The sequence below is a fragment of the Capricornis sumatraensis genome, chromosome 14, assembly GCF_032405125.1.
Source record: "Capricornis sumatraensis isolate serow.1 chromosome 14, serow.2, whole genome shotgun sequence".
NCBI classification, from domain to species: Eukaryota; Metazoa; Chordata; class Mammalia; order Artiodactyla; family Bovidae; genus Capricornis; species Capricornis sumatraensis.
In genome coordinates, this window is record NC_091082.1 from 72,450,470 (window position 1) to 72,472,748 (window position 22,279).

The following is a 22,279-nucleotide window of genomic DNA, read 5'->3' on the forward strand; positions in this document are numbered from 1 at the left end:
TATTCATTGATTAATTCCAGTAATTTTCTGGTGGAATCTTTAGGGTTTTCTATGTAGAGGATCATCTCATCTCATGCAGTTACTTTTAGTCCCATATAGTTTCCTTGTATTTTGTTGCCTGAGGAGAAATGTGCCCAGGTGCAAGCTTTGCAGCCAAGGGTCTCAGGTCCCAGCCTGTCTCAAAGGGGAGAGTTACTGCTGCAGGGGCTCTTCATAATCATCTCATATAATGGTCATGCTAACTTGTGGACATGAACCCTGCATTTGAATCTACATGGGTTGGATTCATTTAGTGCCTCACTTGGGTTTCCTTGACGGGGTTGGTGCCCCCATCCAACAGAGACGGAGAGCCCACAGTTCAGTTCAGTCGCTCAGTCATGTCCGACTCTTTGCGACCCCATGAATTGCAGCACGCCAGGCCTCCTTGTCCATCACCATCTCCCGGAGTTCACTCAGACTCACGTCCATCGAGTCAGTGATGCCATCCAGCCATCTCATCCTCTGTCGTCCCCTTCTCCTCCTGCCCCCAATCCCTCCCAGCATCAGGCTCTTTTCCAATGAGTCAACTTTTCACATGAGGTGGCCAAAGTACTGGAGTTTCAGCTTTAGCATCATTCCTTCCAAAGAAATCCCAGGACTGATCTCCTTCAGAATGGACTGGTTGGATCTCCTTGCAGTCCAAGAGACTCTCAAGAGTCTTCTCCAACACCACAGTTCAAAAGCATCAATTCTTCAGCACTCAGCCTTCTTCACAGTCCAACTCTCACATCCATACTTGACTACTGGAAAAACCATAGACGGACCTTAGTCGGCAAAGTAATGTCTCTGCTTTTGAATATACTATCTAGATTGGTCATAACTTTTCTTCCAAGGAGTAAGCGTCTTTTAATTTCATGGCTGCAGTCACCATCTGCAGTGATTTTGGAGCCCCAATAAATAAAGTCTGACACTGTTTCCACTGTTTCCCCATCTATTTCCCATGAAGTGATGGGACCAGATGCCATGATCTTCATTTTCTGAATGTGGAGCTTTAAGCCAACTTTTTCACTCTCCTCTTTCACTCTCATCAAGAGGCTTTTTACTTCCTCTTCACTTTCTGCCATGAGGGTGGTGTCATCTGCATATCTGAGGTTATTGATATTTCTCCTGGCAATCTTGATTCCAGCTTGTGTTTCTTCCAGCCCAGCGTTTCTCATGATGTACTCTGCATAGAAGTTAAATAAGCAGGGTGACAATATACAGCCTTGACACACTCCTTTTCCTATTTGGAACCAGTCTGTTGTTCCATGTCCAGTTCTAACTGTTGCTTCCTTACCTGTATGCAGATTTCTCAAGAGACAGGCTAGGTGGTCTGGTATTCTCATCTCTTTCAGAATTTTCCAGTTTATTGTGATCCACACAGTCAAAGGCTTTGGCATAGTCAATAAAGCAGAAATAGATGTTTTTCTGGAACTCTCTTGCTTTTTCCATGATCCAGTGGATGTTGGCAATTTGATCTCTGGTTCCTCTGCCTTTTCTAAAACCAGCTTGAACATCAGGGAGTTCACGGTTCACATATTGCTAAAACCTGGCTTGGAGAATTTTGAGCATTACTTTACTAGCATGTGAGATGAGTGCAATTGTGAGGTAGTTTGAGCATTCTTTTGCATTTCCTTTCTTTGGAATTGGAATGAAAACTGACCTTTTCCAGTCCTGTGGCCACTGCTGAGTTTTCCAAATTTGCTGGCATATTGAGTGCAGCACTTTCCCACAGCTCCACCTTTATGTAGCCGTTACACTTACAGCTGAAGGGAGCTGCCTCAACTTCGAGGTTATGCCCCTGACCAAACCTTCCCCCAACACACGCATCCTCCAAACCACAGAAGTCTGGCCTTCTTCCTTCGTGGTAGGGATATTTCTGTGATATCTTTATACTTCAGAGTTCTCTGTGGATCAGATCTGGACTTCTTTCATGCTTTACTCTTTTCCTTTCACTTTTCAGCATCCCTTCCTCCCTTATAAGTTTTTCCTGAATAAATCAATAAATCAGGTGTCCCTAGAACCCTGTCTCAGGCTCTGCTTCCAAAGAACATAAACTAAGATGTGATGTGTGCTGCGTGCTAATTCGCTTCAGTCATCTCCAACTCTGTGACCCTATAGACTGTACTCTGCCAGGCTCCTCTCTCCATGGGATTCTCCAGGGAAGAATACTGGAGTGGATTATTGTGCCATCCTCCAGTGGATCTTGCCAACCCAGGGATCAAACCTATGACTTTCATGTCTCCTGCATTGCCATGCAGATTCTTTACCACTAGCGCCACTCGGGAAGCTCAAGATGTGATAAAAATTAACTCAAATATCAGGACCTCCCAAATGGAGGCCTCCCTAGTGGCAGGGGCCCCTATCACAAATCTAAACATAAATAATTTCTCACTTATGGGGAATGCCTCACTGTCAAGGAAACAGTCTATACCAATCACAATCCTATAGCTTGTTTCCCTCAGCCTAGGAAACAGGACCTGCTAGTCTTATAAGGGGACCCTGACCTCCTAGGCAATCATGCCCTGTGTCCTGTTGCCTCTTCTAACTCTCTATCTTGGCCTAGACTCAGACATCACCAAGAAAAAGGCAGGAGAAATATCCCTGACATGACTGGTACATGCCCCTTTGCAGGTATGTGGTTGAATAAATCAAAGGATGCTTGATTATTTCTTTGTAGAAATGGGGGTGGGAATTCTGTATAAGATTCTAAAGACTAAATTTGTAGGAAATGAAAAGAAGTGAGAGTTGAATAAGTATGAATTCAGTGGTCCCTCTCAGTACAAGCTCCCTGAGGGCCTTGTACACACCCTGGATTCCTGTGCCCAGCACAGAATTTTCCACCAGGCAGATCTGCAGCAGTGAGAGAAATGGAGAGAAGGAACAGGAGGCAATGCTTCTGTGAGTCCACAGGTTAGGCCGGGAGAAAGTTGGGGAAAGGGGATCTGTTCTCTGTAGCACATGCTGCTTTGTACCCTTCCAAGCTCTTCTGTGATGACCTCACTTCTCCCCAGAACTTGCTCATAGTTCGCATGAAACTGTAGACTCAGATCCTCAACTAGAAAGCAACTCTTTCGGTTAGCCCCTTCTCCTACACTTGGAACGAGCACCAGCAGCCTGCTCATTGACGCAGAACAACGCCTGCCCTTCAGGGATTTACTGGACACCGGGTTAGACTTAAATTATTTTTATTTATGTTATTTAGGGCTTCCCTGATAGCTCAGGTGGTAAAGAATCTGCCTGCAATCCAAGAGACCTCAGTCCGATTCCTGAGTTGGGAAGATCCGCTGGAGAAGGGATAGGCTACCCACTCCAGTGTTCTTGGGCTTCCCTTGTGGCTCAGCTGGTAAAGAATCTGCCTGTAATGTGGGAGATCTGGGTTCAACCCCTGGATTGGGAAGATCCCCTGGAGAAGGGAAAGTTTACCCACTCCAGCATTCTGGCCTGGAGAATTCCATGGACTATATAGTCTGTGGGGTCACAAAGAGTCAGACAGGACTGAGCAACTTTCACTTTCACTTTATGTCATTTAAATTTGTGCAATAAAAAATAAGGTATTAACCCATTTTACTTTAGTGCTTATATAAGACTAAAACAAATATATGGTTTCAGTTCAGTTCAGTCGCTCAGTCGTGTTCAACTCTTTGCAACCCCATGAATTGCAGCACGCCAGGCCTCCCTGTCCATCACCAACTCCCAGAGTTCACTCAAACTCACATCCATCAAGTCGGTGATGCCATCCAGCCATCAATATATGGTTTAAACACCAAAAAAGTCACAAAAAGCATTAATAACACTAACGAAAGGTGACATCATGTTGATTTCCTAAAACCGAGTCTCTGTTCACAACACAATGTGGTCCTAACTGTCCAAGCCCAGCTCTTTCCCAATGAGCCCATCCCTGTAACCCTGGCCAAGTGCAGACATACTCTCTCTCGCTCAGCTTTTCTCTCTTCCACCACTTCTAAGCCTTCTTTCAGATAAAAAGCTGTTTTAACTTCCAGCAAATGAAAATACATTTATATGCTAAGTCCACCTCTATCCATTCTTCATTAGAGGAAAATAAATAAAGTTACTTTATTTGGCATTAATGTGATCCCAGACACAAACGTGGAGGCTGCAATCATGTGATGACTGTGGATTACACACTGAATAGTCAGACAATTTAGAATCTATGCTCTTATAAGAACATATATTTATTTTACATACATTATACATATGTATGGATGCATATGCATTTATGTACATGAAATAATCATTAAATTTCAGTTTTTAAAATAAAAGAGTAAAACATTCTTCTCTTAGAAAATTTGTGGTCCTTTGCAGAAAAATACTGTTTTGGGGCATAATCTGGTCTGGAATGTCATCTCTCTGTATATGACTTTATATCTCCTACCATACCCATGCATTTTGTCATGCCCAAGGAACAAAATTAACTTTCTTTATCTCCCTTGTTTGTATATCCTGCCATCATCCTTATCTATTCATCTATTCTAGAACAACCAATCAGCCATAATAAGCATCTATCATAACTACTCCTTGACTTCACAAGAACTCTGCAAAGTGGAGGGAAGGGAAGGGAAATTGCTCAGTCGTGTCTGACTCTTTGCGACCCCATGGACTGTAGCCTACCAAGCTCCTCTGTCCATGGAATTTTCCAGGCAATAGTACTGGAGTGGATTGCCATTTCCTTCTCCAGTGGATCTTCCCGACCCAGGGATCGAACCCAGGTCTCCCGCATTGTAGACAGACGCTTTACCATCTGAGTAGATAACATTATTAATATTATTTTTTATTATGATCCCAATTTAAAAATGAAAAAAATCTGGAGCTCAATTTGAGGTGTGAATTGCATTGGAGGTAGGGCTTTATCTCAGTTCTGCCTGACCTCAGATCCCACATTCTTATTCTTCACTGTGTCCCCAAGGTATTGAAAAGTGTATGTACATAACCAGTACTTGATAAATACCTTTTGGATGAATATTGTGAGTCCCTTGGACAGCAAGGGGATCAAACCAGCCGATCCTGAAGGAAATCAACCCCCAATATTCACTGGAATGACTAATGCTGAAGCTGAAGCTCCGATTCTCTGGCCACCTGATGCAAAGAGCCGACTCATTGGAAAAGACCAGCTGCTGGGAAGGACTGAGGGAAGGAGGAGAAGAGGGCAACAGAGAATGAGATGGGGAAGGACAGGGAAGCCAGGAGTGCTGCGGTCCGTGGGATCTCAGAGTCAGCACGACTTAAGGACTGAACACCAATAGCAAAACAGCAAATAACAACCAGCTGTTTCTACTGTTTCAGTCAACTCTACTCACAGCCCGCAGAAGTCAGTCTGCTGTGCAGATTTTACATGGACCATGTAAATTGTTCCTCTACAGGCAGTAAGGCCCTACAGAGTAGAAACTAAGTATCCTTACCTCAGAACCCCCATCATACCTGGCACATAGTAGGTGCCCAAATATTTATTAATCTGAATTGGCTTGACTTGCGAGGTAGTCATGGCCCAGCCTGAGATCATCCTTCAAGGTTAATTTAGAATTAGAAAAAAAAGACCTTGAGGAGGAGAGTGTATTTCTGACAACTCCAGAAACATCCCACCAGCAGCCATGGTGAAGGAATGGGAAGTCTTGGCAACTTCTGAGGCTGAACTCCAAGCCCTGCTACGTAATGTAGGCCAAAGCGTGTGATTCAGAGCACAGCAAAACCAGGGAGCGGCCTGCCAAGTTCAGAGTCACTGAAGCAAGTGGTGTAAATGATGAAATTTAAAAGACAGAGACCTTTTTAGAAAAAGCCAAGGTGCACCAAAGTGACAGCATTGCAAAGCTGGGTTTGGATGGAGATGACGTATCTTCCCCATCCCCCTTGCAGGAGGGCCTTGGAGAACACTTTTCCAAATGCCCTTTTTGGTTGCTGAAGGAGCTGTCAGCGGGATCAGCTAAGGCTGGGACGTTCTCATGACCATGTGCTGCATAACAGGCTCCCACCTTCTTTCTGCCCCGGCTGCTCCTTGGGTCACATGAAGTGCACTGGGGGCTCACGGTTCATTTGTGTTTCTATTTTCCCCCCTTGGCTGCCCTTGTTCTTCTGCTCTTCACAAGTCACCGCACTCTTGCTGCCCCTCATTGAACAGGAAACTTTCCTTCCCCCCAGACTATTTACAGCTTCCTCTCCACACAGTTTTCCAGCTGGTGGAAGCCTGGTTTGCAGGGGGCACCCACTGAGCAGCAGGCAGCTAGACCAGTGCTCACCCGCTCACCTGGGTGAGGGATGGGGGGCAGGGGGAACAAGGCAGGGCTTCCTTGGGCTTCTGGAGGACCCCCAAATATCTGCTAAATTGCAGGGTATTTTTGGCCACTGGGCACCTTTCCAAAGCTGGCATGTCTTTCTCTACCTCACTGGGATGGGAGATGGGCAGAGGGAAGGAAGGAACTGACGTTATACACAACAATTCAAGCCAGACATAGGACCAGAGGCCTGAAGGACACTAGCTGGAGCTCTCACAGCTACCTGGCAGCCTCAGGTGAGTCCTCACTTGGCAGATGAGAGACCCCAGATTTGCCAGAGACCCAGCTAGGACATTGAAGTGTTGCTTCAGTCATGTCCAACCCTTTGCGACCCCATGGATTGTAGCCCACCAGTTCCTCTGTTTAAGGGATTCTCCAGGTGAGACTACTGGAGTGGGTAGCCATTCCTCCTCCAGGGGATCTTCCCGACTCAGGGATCAAACCCGCGACTCTGATGTCTCCTGCATTGGCAGGTGGGTTCTTTACCACTAGTGCCACCTGGGAAGCCCCAGGATGTTGAAGAGCCAGGGCTCAATTCTAGGTCCCAGCCAGGTCCCCAAGCACTTTTTGCTTGAACATGTGGAGGGACTTTGGCTTCTCCCCTGACACTCCAGCTTGCATAAGGGAGAGTGCTCTCCCTCCCACTCCTACCCACCCACACCCACTGATTCATGCAGACATTACTGAAGTCAGGATTCGTAAAATTTCATCTCCCTGTTCCTCTCAGATACACTTCAGTTCTAAACACAGCATTGATTCCTGCTAGATTCTCCAGCATACTTTCAATTTCATGCAATTCCTTTCTTTCTAATAAGTTCATTTGGTTCCATTTATGACTAAGTATGATCTCATTTTACACAATTTTAAGGCATCTCATGTATAGCAAATTCAGAAACCAGATAAAAGATACTTTTGTCTGATGCCATGCCCTGAGTTTTTCTGCCCTGAACCAGAAAACAGTCCCCTCCCTAAGGTATGCACCATGTCTATGTATATTCATGGTAATCGCTGCACGTCAGCTCTTACTTTAGCAGCACTTTTTTTTTTCTTTTAAGAAAGGAAGCTCTCTTTCAGGCACTGGAACAATCCCTCATGGCAGGCCCAGCTCTAGAATATTCTGGTCCCTTCTCCAACAGATTCTTGACCACACGGTCTCAGTCCCCGCCCTGCACTAAGAGTTAAGACACGTTCTCAGTTCTGTCGCAAATGGAATAGATGTTCCTGCATGAGGATCCTTTTCCCAACGCCTGTTCCAGGGAAATGTGGGCGAAAAACCCAAGTAGAAGACGAGGTTGCTCTGTCTTGGCACCAGAAAGAAAGGCCTGCCCTTCCTTGGTGGGTCCCCTATGGACCAGCTCCCCTCCCTCCTCAAGAATGGGGCTCCAAGTGGTACGTACCCCCAGCCCTGCAGGAGCCCACTCTTTCCAAACCATTGAGTCATTTCCTTTCAGGGACTTTCTCATTGAAACCTTCTGTTTGCTTTAGCTCTGGACCTCCGTTCTGAGTTACTGTTTCCTTCCCCATCCCTGCTGGGCTGGGATTAATGGCCCGGCACCTTCCAGCTCTCCCTCCCTTTGCAGTTTTCCTTCCCACTCTCATCTTTTGGCTGGAGTCTCCACAGTCTGTGCACATTTGTGTGAAGCCCCAGAGTTTCTAAAGCTGGGAGAGAAGTAGGGGATACTGCTCCTCTCCAGCAAGATATTGCTTGGAGAATAAATTGGAAAGAAGAGTAGCCTAACTGCGAAGAGTCACCAGGGAGAAAGCCCTATGACCAAGAGCTTGTCCCAGATCCACATGACACAACCTTCTATTGTTTATTCACTTTGTCACATTGTCATTATGACAAGCTTCTGGAAGATGTGCTTCGGGTAATGGGTTCACCCCTCAAATCCCATCATATTGGCAGCCCCCCACCCCAGTAAGTGTGAGGCTCATGCAATCTAGGGACTGCTGATGTGGCTTTGCAGAATTCCGAAACCAGCATGCTGCCACTTGGAAAACCTGCTTTCAAAGTCGGCTTGTGATTGCTCATCATCACCAGCTTGGTGACTTCCATAGGTGAGATTGCACGGTTGGGGTCCTGTTTCCTTCCCTGTTGGTTCGGAGGAAGCTTCATCAGACTCCACTGTTGCTCGTCACCTTATTCCCTCCTCTGTGAACTTCTGCGTCCTGTGCCATAAAGGATCTCTCCTTCTCCTCTTAGATTTTCAATCTCTCCATCCCCACTGTGCTGTGTACTGTGCTTAATCGCTCAGCCGTGTTTGACTGTTTGTGACCCCATGGACTGTAGCCGACCAGGCTCCTCTGTCCATGGCGATTCTCCAGGCAGGAATACTAGAGTGGATTGCCATGCCCTCCTCTAGGGGATCTCTCCGGTCCAGGGATCGAACCCAGGTCCCCACTGGCCTTTTCCAGATAGTCTACAAATTGCCTAACTCCTTTTCCAAACTCTGTCTTCTGCCTGCTTCATAAACGCTTCGCTTTATGTCCTCCAGGGGGCGCCACGCACACCATATTCTGGGTGCAGGAATCCTGCTCCAGGAGTTTCGTTTACCCAGGACACAGCCTGAAAGCAACTCCTCTTCTTGCACCTCCTTGTGCAAAGACGGGCATCGCTGAGCTGCTTCCCTCCAGTTGGTGTCCTGTGTCCCTCCTTCCCTCTAATATTGATAACCGTTCTTAGAAGAGCCACCTCTGTTCCTTACCCCTCCAACGTGCAAAAGTCTCCGCAGACTTCCTGCTGTAACTTAACATCAGTGGCCTCTCTCTCTTCCTCCTGGTCGCCTGTCTGTAGCAGATAATCCACCTGAATCTTCCCTCCTTCTGGAAACACCTTCCTCCCCTGGCTTCCCTGCTTCCTCTGTTCTCTCCCGGCTCCTCGTCAGTCCCCAAGCAGCTCTCCACCTCCAATCTTTCCTCTGAAATCTTGATATTTCTCAAGGCTATGTCCTCAGCCCACTTTTATTCTTCATGGTTTCTTCCCTGGATAATGTCGCTTACTCTCAGTTAATGATCTGAAACTTTCCATGTCAATACATCTTACCCAATTCCTAGTCCATATTTGATTACCTTAATCATTCCCTGAATGTCCTTTCTAGCTGATTTGTTCACTTAGGACCTATTTAAGCATGTACAATATATGGCCATTTTTAAAGTCTCCTTTAAAAAATTAAGTATAGACATGATATCATGCTTGTTAAATGGATTTGGCCAGTTATACATAGAAAATCCCATCTTCTGGATTTGCCTGGTTGCTTCTTTGCAATATCATTTAGCTTGTTTCTCTAATTAACTTAATTTTTATAAACTGGAAGGAAAAAGCAAAGGTGTGATGAATTCAAGTTAAGCCTTATTAGCTAGATTATATCACACAGGTGGACTTTATACTGCCTTTCATCACAAGATATATATATTCTGGTTGACTCACTATTAAGGATCCTAGCATTAAACCATCGATTAAGGCAAATGGCAGTCTCATCCTTCCATTGTAGCATGAGGTTTTCCCTGTATGACCAGCAAGTAAACTCTGTGGTATTATTTTGGCAATATACAAAATATCCACTGCCCCATTGACCATATGCTTGATGCTTTTATCACCAGTTTATAGTCATAGTGTAAGTCAATAATGCTATTAAGAGTTTAGTGATTATCAGCCAGGGTTCTTGATAGCATATGTTACACTTTAATTAATTAAAGGTTGATTAAGAACATTTTTAGGATGGAGCAGTTTCCTGAGGTGTGGGTCATCAGGGAATGGTGCAGCACCTGGGGGTGAGTGCCAGGTGGGCAGCTACTGCCAGCCCTGGTCCTGGAGGGGCTTGGGGAGGGCATGGTGTTCTCAGTGCCCGGTGAGCTGCAGCCGTGGGAGGAGAGGTGCCCACTGGGAGCTCTGGCTGCTGACAGAGGAAGGCAGGTCTAACACAAACCACCTGGCAGGACAAACAGATGCAGTGAAACTTTCCTGCTAACCTTGTTTTCTATTTCTTGCCTGAAGCATAGTAGCAGAACAGGGGGTTACACTTGAGATATTGGAGAAACCATGCCATCTGAATAGCTGTTTCTGCACCAGGTTGACTGTTGGCATTGAGAGCCATCAAGAGAAACAAGGTGGGTGACGCTTGGCGGTGGGGGCGGGGGAGGTTGACCTCTGGTCACCAAGGCCAAGATCGGGTGGGGGATCGCATTCACAACGGATGATTGTATTTGTTAGCCCATCAAGGCCAGAGCTGTCTTGTCTCCCTGCAGGAAGCATAGCTTCACTCCCGGGGCCACATATCTTCACTCCTGAATAATTATTTGCTCCAGCCCTTGGACACCTTTCATTCTCAGGTGTAAATGCACAGAAGAGAGAAGTTAATGACCACTTACCTTGTACCATCTTGGGAAGAGTGACTTCTGGTGCTAAGTATCAGGAAACGTCAGAGGGAATGATTTCCAGGTAAGTATCCTCAGCTTAGGAATCAAACACTTCTGCTTTCACTCACTACAGTTTAATAGAAATAGCACCAATAACATGTGTTATGTTGTTCGATCAAGCCTTGGAGCCTGGAGGCATGCTGATTTCTCTTGTCTCTGGAGGAGGGTTCATTACCAAGTTTTCTTCCAGCTGACAAGCGGTTTAGGCTGTCCCCTTATTACATGCTGACAGCTTGGGCAGAGAAGGAGGTGGTTAGATTGACAGCTGCTCTATCACTCACTAACCAGGCGGCCTCGAGTGTGTTCTTTGATCTCCCAAACCAGTGTTCACAGGCATAAAACATAATAATCATATTCCTCTGGGTACAGAGAAGTAGCGCTGATGAAGTAAGGTGGATACGAATGGATTCTGGAGTCAGAGACCAGAGTTTAAAGTCTACACGTGTACATTGGTCAGTCACCAGGCTCCTATGCCAGGTAAAACAAAGAAAGCAATGCAATTTTCCTCATAGGTTATTTTAAAGATTAAATGCTGAAAAGCACTTAGCACAGTGCTGGCGAGAAAGACACACCCGAGAGTTCGTTGTTGTTACTAATGTTTGTTATTAATACGATCAGCTACAGTGGTAGGCAGGATCCCCTGATGTGGTGCTCTCTTTGATCTCCTTGGGCAAAGCGGGGCCTGTGAATATGATGTATCATTCCCATGGCTGTGGTATGTTATATGGTGAAAGGGAGGTCATGGGTTGGACCTGACCTGGTCAGTTTAAAAGCACAGAGCTTTCTCCGCTGGTCACAGTGGAGAAGTCCTAGAAGAGGGCTTCTGTTGGCATGGAAGAAAGCAAACATCCATGCTGTGAACGGCCTACGGGAACCACAGGGCAAAGAATACCAGCGCCCTCTGGGAGCCAGGCACGATCCCCAGATGACGGCTAGCAGCACGTGGGGGAACATATTCCTACTAGTTGACCAGAAACTGAATTTTGCCAACAATTCAGAGGCAAGAGCTTCGAAGGGGACCCAGGATGAGAACTCAGGATGGGTGGAGGCCTGACTGCAGCCTTGAGAGACCCTGAGCAGGGATCTAGCGAAGCTGTGCTCAGACTTCCAATCCGTGGAAAATGGAAGAGAATAAGTTTGTGATGCTTTAGTCCACTTAGTCTGTGATGGTTTGTTCACAGTCACAGAAGACTAATATCCTACCTAGAGTTCATCAGCACCGTTGCTGTTCTTGCTGTGCCTGGTTCTGGTCCTAATTGCTGTACCTGGCTGCAGGAATCATCCCACTGCAAGAATGGCAAGAGATGCTGTTCTCCAGCACAGCCCCCTTAGACTGGAAGTGGTCGCTCTGACATCTTTTGCTACTGGGTGATGGTCACGGGGAGGTGCGGTTTATCAACCTCCGTGGCTTTAGAAAGGCACACAAATATCATCAAAGCTGAGGCTTTCTTGGAAGTCTTGACTCATTCTGTGAAAGCCCTTTTCTTCAGGGGCTTCCTGTTTGTTACTTCAAGTCTCTCACCTACCAACACTTCTCAGCACCAGAAACCAAACTTAGCCAAATGATTGAATAGTTATAGGTCCTCACTGAATTTGCAGCACATTGGGAAAGGCAGATGTTAAACAAGTCGCTGCACAAACATAGGAGTATAAACAGTATGATGTGCCTTAAAGAAGAAGCGTTGATTACCAGAGAAACTTGATCCTGGAATTTCAGGGATGGCTTTTCCCGAGAAAATGATCCTTGCCGTGAGATCAGGAAGATGCATAGGGATTGACTCTGCCAAGGCACAAGATCACGTGGGGGATCACAGGGAGCCACTCGTGTACAGGTCCTGAGGTGGGGAAGGTCGTGGCCATTTTAAGAAATGGCAAGACTGGTGAGGTAGCAAGGAGAAGGGTTATGTGTGAGTGAAGGATGGAAAGAGAGTGGAACTAGATCTTGAAGGGCTTGTTAGGTCATGCTAAGGATTTCGGCCTCAGTTGGGTTTTCCCATTCAAAAGACCATCGCTGGGATTTCTCTGGTCGTCCAACGGTTGGGACTCTGTGCTTCCACTGCAAGGGACTCAAGTTCAATCCCTGGTCAAGAAACTATGATCCCGCATGCCATGTAATGTGACCTAAAGAAATAAATTAATAAATGTGAGTTAAAAAAAAAAAGACCACGCCTAGCTATGATAGAGAAAAGGGGTTGTAGGGGGAAGGACACATGAGAAAATACTAGTTGGGAGGCAATTGCAGCCATCCAGCCAGGAGTTCAGGGAGGCTCTGACAAAGATCGTGATGTGGACAAAGAGAGAAGTTAGATAAAAACAGATCTAATTTGGGGGGCTTTAACTTTGCCAGTTTTAAAAAATTAAGAAAACATTTTCAGTCAACCCTACCATTCTTTGAAGAATTCACATTCATTCACTTACTTATTCAATGAATATGTATTGTGTTATTTTCATGTGCCAGGCACTATTCTAAGCATGGGAATATAGTAATGAGCCTGCAAGGAATTTAGATCATAAGCAAGAAAGATAAGGAATATATAAAATGTTTTTGTTAGCAAAAAAATGCTAAGAAGAAAGTTAAAAGGGGAAATAGGAAGTGTTAGAGTAAGATTGCTTTATATATATCCTGACAAGATCTCACTAGGAAGGTGATCTTTTTTTTCCTATCATGATTAAAACTTTTTTTATTGAAGTATAGCTTGGTTTATAATGTCATGTTAGTCTCAGGTGTACAGTACAGGGATTTAGTCATACATGTATATACAGATACAGATGTGGATATATAGATATAGGTAGATATTATTTTTTAGATTCTTTTCCCTTCTAGGCTATTACAGAATACTGAAAAATACATTTATTCAATATTTATAAGTAATATATTTACTCATATATAAATATATTTATCCCTGTGTTATACAGTAGGTCCTTGTTGGTTACCTATTTTGTATATAGCAGTGCGCATTTGTTAATCTCAACATCCTAATTTATCCCTCCCCTCTCCTTTCCCCTTTGGTAACCATAAGTTTAGAAGGTGATATCCTACACTGTTAGTGGGAATGTAAATTGGTACAGTTCAGTTCAGTCGCTCAGTTGTGTCCGACTCTTTGTGACCCCATGAACCACAGCATGCCAGGCCTCCCTGTCCATCACCAACTCCCGGAATCCACCCAAACTCATGTCCATTGAGTTGGTGATGCCATCCAACCATCTCATCCTCTGTCATCCCCTTCTCTTACTGCCCTTTCCCAGCATCAGGGTCTTTTCAAATGAGTCAGCTGTTTGCATCAGGTGGCCAAAGTATTGGAGTGTCAGCTTCAACATCAGTCCTTCCAATGAATACCCAGGACTGATCTCCCTCAGGATGGACTGGCTGGATCTCCTTGCAGTCCAAGAGACTCTCAAGAGTCTTCTCCAACACCACAGTTCAAAGCAAAAACAGTATGGAGTTTCCTTTAAAAGCTTAAAATAGAGTTACTGTGGTGGGAGTGGAGACTTCTCTGGTAGCTCAGCAGTGAAGAATCTACTTGCAATGCAGGAGCTGTGGGAAATGTGGGTTCAATCCCTGGGTCAGGAAGATCCTCTGGAGGAGGGCATGGGAACACACTCCAGTTTTCTTGCCTAGAGAATCTCATGGACAGAGGAGCCTGGTGGGCTACAGTCCATGGGATCTCAGGGTTGGCCACGACTGAAGTGACTTAGCACACATGCACTCAGAGTTACCATATAACTCAGCAATCCCACTCTAAAGTGGTTAAGAAGTCCACCTGCCAATGCAGGAGACATGGGTTCAATCCCTAATCTGCGAAGATCCCACTTGTCTGGGGACAGCGAAGCCCAAGAGCCACAACTACTGAAGCCCAGGAGCTCTAGGGCCCATGCTCTGCAGCAAGAGGAGCCACTGCAATGAGAAGCCTGCTCATCACAACTGGAGAAAGTCTGTGCAGTAATGAAGACCTGGGGCAGCCAAGAATGAATAGATAAATAAATAAATTTTTTTAAGAAAGGAAAGGAAAACCACATTGAGTGGCCTGGCACATAGTCATGCAGAGCCAGTAGTGGTGGCAATGTAGATAGGAGGCCTGCAGCATATGGTGTCCACATCAAGAAGGCCACAGGAAGGGAATCATTAGGGCAGGCCAAGCATGCAAGGGCACCAAGGGACCAGGACTTCTGGGCCTGTGCCAGAACTGGGTCAGAGTACCACCAGCTGACAGGGTAGCTGCCAGAAACAGCAGAGGGCCCCTTCCTCCTGTATTCTTCCTTGAACACCCTCTACAGAGAAAGCTTAACAAGCTGCTGCTGCTGCTGCTGCTGCTAAGTCGCTTCAGTCGGGTCCGACTCTGTGCGACCCCGTAGATGGCAGCCCATCAGGCTCCACCATTCCTGGGATTCTCCAGGCAAGAACACTGGAGTGGCTTTCCATTTCCTTCTCCAATGCATGAAAGTGAAAAGTGAAAGTGAAGTCGCTCAGTCGTGTCTGACTCTTAGCAACCCCATGGACTGCAGCCTACCAGGCTCCTCCATCCATGGGATTTTCCAGGCAAGAGTACTCTTTGTAAAGGAGAAATGCTTAATGGAATTCCACCTACTATTGCAGAGAAGGTTGTTGCTGTTCAGTCGCTCAGTCGTGTCCAACTCTTTGCAACCCCATGGATTGCAGCATACCAGGCTTCCCTGTCCTTCACTATCTCCTGGAGTTTGCTCAGACTCATGTCTACTGAATTGATGATCCCATCTAACCATCTCATTCTCTGTCGCCCCCTTCTGCCCTCAATCTTTCTCAACATCAGGGTCTATTCCAATAAGCTCTTCCCATCAGGTGGCCAAAGTATTAGAGCTTCAGCTTCAGCATCAGTCCTTCCAATGACTATTTAGGGTTGTTTTCCTTTAAGACTGACTGGTTTAATCTTCTAGGGAGAGTCAAGGGACTCTCAAGTGTCTTCTCAAGTACCACAATTCGAAAGCATCAATTCTTTGGCACTCAGCCTTCTTTATGGTTCAGTTCTCACATCCCTATATGACTATTGCAAAAGCCATAGCCCTGACTATACAGTCCTTTGCCAACAAAGTTATGTCTCTGCCTTGTAATATGCTGTCTAGGTTTGTACTGCAGGGTGAATTTGGATGAAAGATGATAAATTGCTAACTGGCATGACTCTCAACAGTACCCTAGTAAGAATGATTAATTCCCAGAATAGTCAGATTTATAAAGAGAATAGTTACCAGAGGCCGGGGGAATGGAGAAATGGAGAATTACTGTTTAGTGGCTTTAGTTTCAGTTTGGGAAGATGAAAAAGTTCTGGATATGGATGGTGGTAATGGTCATACAACAATGTGAGTGTACTTAATAACACTGAATCATTTCCTCAGAAAGGGTCAACATGTTAAGTTTGATGTTATGGATATTCTACCATGGTTTTTAAAAGAATTGATTTGTGGTTACCACCTTGGTATCTCTCGTTTGCTCCTTTCCACACATCCATTTTCTTCTTCCTTTCTCTGTTTCCTAGTCCATACACTAAAAACACAGGTGCCAACAGCTTCTGACCTAGAACAGCACTCCTTTTCTCAAGAAACCAGCCAGACTGTGTTTGGACTCACAAGTCCCTCATGCACATCCTCCTGGAGATTCTGCAGCAGCTTTGGTCTGGTGCTCACTTTAGTCGTTTGGGTCAGTATAATTTGCTATAGACCTGTTTTCAGAAGTGTTTATGTGTGGTTTTGGGAGTAGGATGAATGAGGAGGGAACTTTACTGATAAAAGAAGAGGAAACCATTATAATCATGCGATGTAATGACTCCCCTTCTCTCCCCTCCAGAGTTTTAGCCACATAGGGAAGTCAGGCAAAAAAAAATAATAAATTATATATTTATGTGTGTGTGTGTGTGTGTTAGTCACTCAGTTGTGTCTGACTCTTTGAGATGCCAAGGACCATAGCCCATCAGGCTCCTCTATCCATAGAATTCTCCAAGCAAGAACACTAGAGTGGGTAGCCACTCCGTTCTCCAGGGGATCTTCCCAACCCAGAAATTGAACCTGGGTCTCCCGCATTGCAGGCAGATTCTTCACTATCTGAGCCAACAGAGAAGCCCTATATATATATATGATGTTATGTATATATGGTATGTATTTGATGTTTTATATATATATATATATGTTATGTATTTGATATAATTCCTGTGTGTGTGTGTATATATATATATACACAGTGTGATATATATATATCACACTGAGTGAAATCAATAGGTAAAAGGATGCCAGATTAGTCAAATATTTTTTCTCCTTTCCACCTGTGCTAGTAGTCTGAATAATATTCGAGGCATATGGCAGAATAATCAGAATTATTTATCAAGCTAATTAACCATATTTAGTTTCCTAATTGGCCATAAAACAGCAGAAATCATTTTATATACAGTGAGGTTTAAAAATTAGTTGTAGTTGTTATAGTGATTGGCATTTTTCAGTTTTGCGGGCACAACTCCTTGAAATGATATATATTCCCAACAGGTGCTGCAGAGAAGCACTGGTCTTCCTCCTAACAGACAATGTGCATTTTGGCAGCAAATTGTTGGATGGAAAAATACAGACATTTTCCAAGCCCTAAACACAGAGTATGTTATCTATTAGTTTGGATTTCTTCCTTAACTATCATCACACAAATATGTGGTGGCTTTTCTAAGAAGAAATCAATCCAACTATGCCTTTGGACTCAGAATTCAGGAAGCCTGGGTTTTATCACTGGCTTGGTCACAGATGCACTGAAAATGGGCAAGTCACTTCCATCTTTGTCTGAATTTCTCCATCTGGCAAATGTAGATTCTGACACTCACCATCAGATAATGTTTGCAAAATGTTTGACGGTCCTTGCTGGTAGACAGTATGTAATTGCAAACTGTTGGATGATTTTTTTTTTCTGTCCTAAAAATTCTTCTCTTTTCTAGAAGCTATTTTTAAATTAAAAATATCACTTTTAAAATATGGCCACATGGCGATAACAGTTCAGTTGGTAATGGAGAGTAATTAGAAAAACAAAAAGTACAGGTCTTTCTCCATGGCATTCCCTAGAGGTAACAGCTTAAAATTCTTTCCTCTTTAATCCTACTGAGTCCATCCTCCACAATAATAATTCATTACCCCCGTATCTTCAGTGTATCAACTTCAAAGTATATCTGATAGGCCCCTGTATGAAAGATGAGGATTTTTCTCACACTTCCTTTCAACAACCACTGCCAGATATATTTCACTTTTTATTATTCTGTTAGACACTTCTATAGCTTTATACAATACATCCCTCCATTCTTGATCCACCAATTTTAGACGGCATCTCTTGACTTCCCCAAGATTTGATCGCCTTACATTCCCCTTCTCCCTTCATGGTCACCACCAATGTCATAGCTTCAGTTCATCATATATTTATTTCTATACAGCTAGAGTTTATAGAATTTATACTTTATCATATGCTTAATTTTTCTGTATTTTGACTCTTTATTAAGTTTAAAAACAACCAAGGCTTATTTTAATTAAATGAATATTAGTTATTATCCAGTAAATTTCATTCTATTCAATAAAATATTTATTGATTATATACTCAGAGGTTAAAGCATCTGCCTGCAATGCAGGAGACCTGGGTCTGATTCCTGGGTCAGGAAGATCCCCTGGAGAAGGAAATGGCAACCCACTCCAGTATTCTTGCCTGGAGAATCCCATGGACAGAGGAGCCTGGTGGGCTGCAGTCCAAGGGGTCGCAAAGAGTTGGACATGACTGAGCTCACTTTCACTTTCATATACTCTGTGCCAGCATTGTTCTAAGTGCTAGGTTTAGATCAATGAATAAAATAGACAAAATATACCTGCCTTCATAGAGCTTACATTTTAATTTATGTTTGGACTCAGAGAAGAAGTGAAGAAATTCTATGGCATATGACCTTGCCAGTAGAAAAAGAAATGTACATACCTAAGTTGCTGGTGGCTTAGAGGTTAAAGTGTCTGCCTGGAATGCGGGAGACTCAGGTTCAATCCCTGGGTCGGGAAGATCCCCTGGAGAAGGAAATGGCAACCCACTCCAGTACTCTCGCCTGGAGAATCCCATAGAAGGAGGAGCCTGGTAGGCTACAGTCCATGGGGTTGCAAAGAGTCGGACATGACTGAGCAATAAACTACTAAACTACTACGTTGGGAGGAGGGTTTCCCAGGTGGCTCAGTAGGAAAGAGTCCACCTGCCAAGAAGGACATTTGGGTTTGATCCCTAGGTTGGGAAGATCCCATGGAGAAGGAAATGGCTACTCCATTATTTTCACCTGGGAAATCCCATGGACAGAGGAGCCTGATGGGCTAAAGTCTATAGAATCACAAAGAGTCGGACACGACTTAGCAACTAAAGCACCACCGCTACCAAATTGGGAAGGAGAGGGAAGAAGTAGAGGAAGCCAGGTGCTGAATGTTTATGATGTATTATTGTTATATGCCTTCACTTTCTCACTAAGATAAAAATCTCGAATCTACAGCACTTTAGGGGATATTTAGTGTCTTCTTGAAGCTCTTCTTTTCAGAGCAGCCTGACTTGCTAATCTAACCTGGGCTGCTAACTTTCAAAGCCTCATTTTCTTTTGTTCTTTTTAATAATTTTACTCATTTCTTTCTGGCTGTGCAGGGGCTTTGTAGCTGTGCAAGCTTTTCTCCAGTTGCAGCGAGTGGGGCTGCTGTCCAGTCGTGGGGTGTGGGCCTCTCACCGCAGTGGCTTCTCCTGGTGAGAAGCCCAGGCTGTAGAGCACCTGGGCTTCAGCAGTCGCAGCTCCCAGGCCTCTAGAGCACAGGCTCAACAGTTGTGGCATCCGGGCTTACTTGCTCTGTGGTATGTGGGATCTTCTCGGACCAGGGATTGAACCCGTGTCCCCTGCACTGGCAGGTGGATTCCATACCACTGAGTCACTAGGGAAGCCCTGAAGCCTGGCTTTCTATGTCATTTTGCTGGGTGGTGGGGGGTGGGGGTGGAGAATGTTGTTCTGTTTATTGCCCAGATTTTTTGTTTTTGTCTTTTCCAATTTCACTTTATATTGAGCAGCTGAGTTTAGTCAATTATTGTTTGAATTGCTTGTCTTTCTGTGCTCTTTATCCTTCTGGAATAAATCCTCAAATCATTTTTCAAGATGCAAAATTATGAAGATAGTAAAAAGATCAATGGTTGCCAGGAGTTGGGGACAAAAAAGGAGGGATGGATAGATGAAGCACAGAGGATTTGAGGGCAGTGAAAACACTCTGTATAATGATGGATATATATTGACATGCAATTTGTCCAAATCCATAGAATATATAACACTTCAGGTAAATGGCAACCCACTCCAGTATTCTTGCCTGGAGAATCACATGGACGGAGGAGCTTGGTGGGCTACAGTCCACAGGTCACAAAGAGTCGGACACGACTGTGCGACTTCACTTTCACTTTCAGGTAATGATGACTTGGGTAACTGTCCCAAGTCATCATTTGTAGGTTCATCAACTGTAACAAATATACTCTTCTGCTGGGAGATGTTGATAATGGGGAAGGCCATGCATGTATAAGGGTTGGAGGCACCTTCTTGTTAATTTTACTCTGAACCTAAAACTACTCCAAAAAAGTCTTTCTTTAAAAATTATGCTGACTAAAAAAAAGCCAGTCACGAAAGACCAGTATTGTATGATTCCATTTATATGAATTATCCAGTATAAGCAAACCTATAGACAGAAAGAAGGATACCGATTGCCTAGGGCTAGCAGAATGGTAGGTTTAGGAGTTGATGGCAGATGGACACACAGTGTCTATTTGGTAATGAAAATATTATAAAATTCATTGTGATGATGCTTGCACAACTGAAATATACTAGTGATAACTGAATTGTATGCTTAAAAAAGTAAGATTGAATCAGGAAGCAATATTATTTTTTAACATTTATTCATTAATTTAATTGTCTGAGTTAGGTCTTGGATGTGGCACGTAGGATATTCAGTCTTCATCATGGTGTGTGGGGTCTTTAGCTGCAGCATACAGAATCTTGGTTGTGGCATGTGGAATCTAATTCCCTGTGGCACATGGGATCTTTCATTGCAGCAGGTGAACTGTTAGTTGTGGCATATAGAATCTAGTTCCCTGACCAGGGATCGAACCCAGGCTTTGGGTGTGTGGAGTCTGAGCCATTGGACCACCAGGGAAGTCCCAGGAGGTAATACTGACTAGGATTTCAGTTCAGTTCAGTCGCTCAGTCATGTCCAGCTCTTTGCGACCCCATTAACCACAGCACACCAGGCCTCCATGCCCATCACCAACTTCCAGAGTCCACCCAAACCCATGTCCATCGAGTCGGTGATGCCATCCAACCATCTCATCCTCTGTTGTCCCCTGCTCCTCCTGCCCTCGATCTTTCCCAGCATCAGGGTCTTTTCAAATGAGTCAAATGAGGTGGCCAAAGTATTGGAGTTTCAGCTTCAACATCAGTCCTTCCAGTGAACACCCAGGACTGATCTTCTTTAGGATAGACTGGTTGAATCTCCTTGCAGTCCAAGGGACTCTCAAGAGTTTTCTCCAACACCACAGTTCAAAAGCATCAGTTCTTCAGCGCTCAGCCTTCTTTATAGTCCAATTCTCACATCCATACATGACCACTGGAAAAACCATAGCCTTGACTAGATGGACGTTTGTTAGCAAAGTAATGTCTCTGCTTTTTAATATGCTGTCTAGGTTGGTCATAACTTTCCTTCCAAGGAGTAAGTGTCTTTTAATTTTATGGCTACAGTCACCATCTGCAGTGATTTTGGAGCCCAGAAAAATAAAGTCAGCCACTGTTTCCACTGTTTCCCCATCTATTTCCCATGAAGTGATGGGACTGGATGCCATGATCTTCATTTTCTGAATGTTGAGCTTTAAGCCAACTTTTTCACTCTCCTCTTTCACTTTCATCAAGAGGCTCTTTAGTTCTTCTTCACTTTCTGCCATGAGGGTGGTATCATCTGCATATCTGAGGTTGTTGATATTTCTCCCAGCAATCTTGATTCCAGCTTGTGCTTCCTCCAGCCCAGTGTTTCTCATGATGCACTCTGCATATAAGTTAAATAAGCAGGGTGACAATACAGATTTTGAAGTTAGGCTGACCTGGATTCAAGTCCTGGCTTCACTACATATTGGTTACGTGACTTTATTGAGGTACTCATTCTCTCTAAACTTCACTGTCCACATCTGGAAAAGACAGATAAAGGTATTTGACTCAAAACACATATACACACCTCATCCTCAAAGAGTTTTCCAGGTGTCCTGAGAAAGATGGACAGTGGGGACCAAAGGCTCCCTGTCTCCTCTGTAGCAGCTTCACCTTACCAGCTGCATGCCTTGGCACAGGGGTAGTTCTGTGCTGCCATCCTTGCCTCAAGGAGGGAAAACAGATCAAATTTAGTGAGACCTCAACTAATTGTCCAGAGAAGGCAATGGCACCCCACTCCAGTACTCTTGCCTGGAAAATCCATGGATGGAGGAGCCTGGTAGGGTCGCTAAGAGTCAAGACATGACTGAGCGACTTCACTTTCACTTTTCTCTT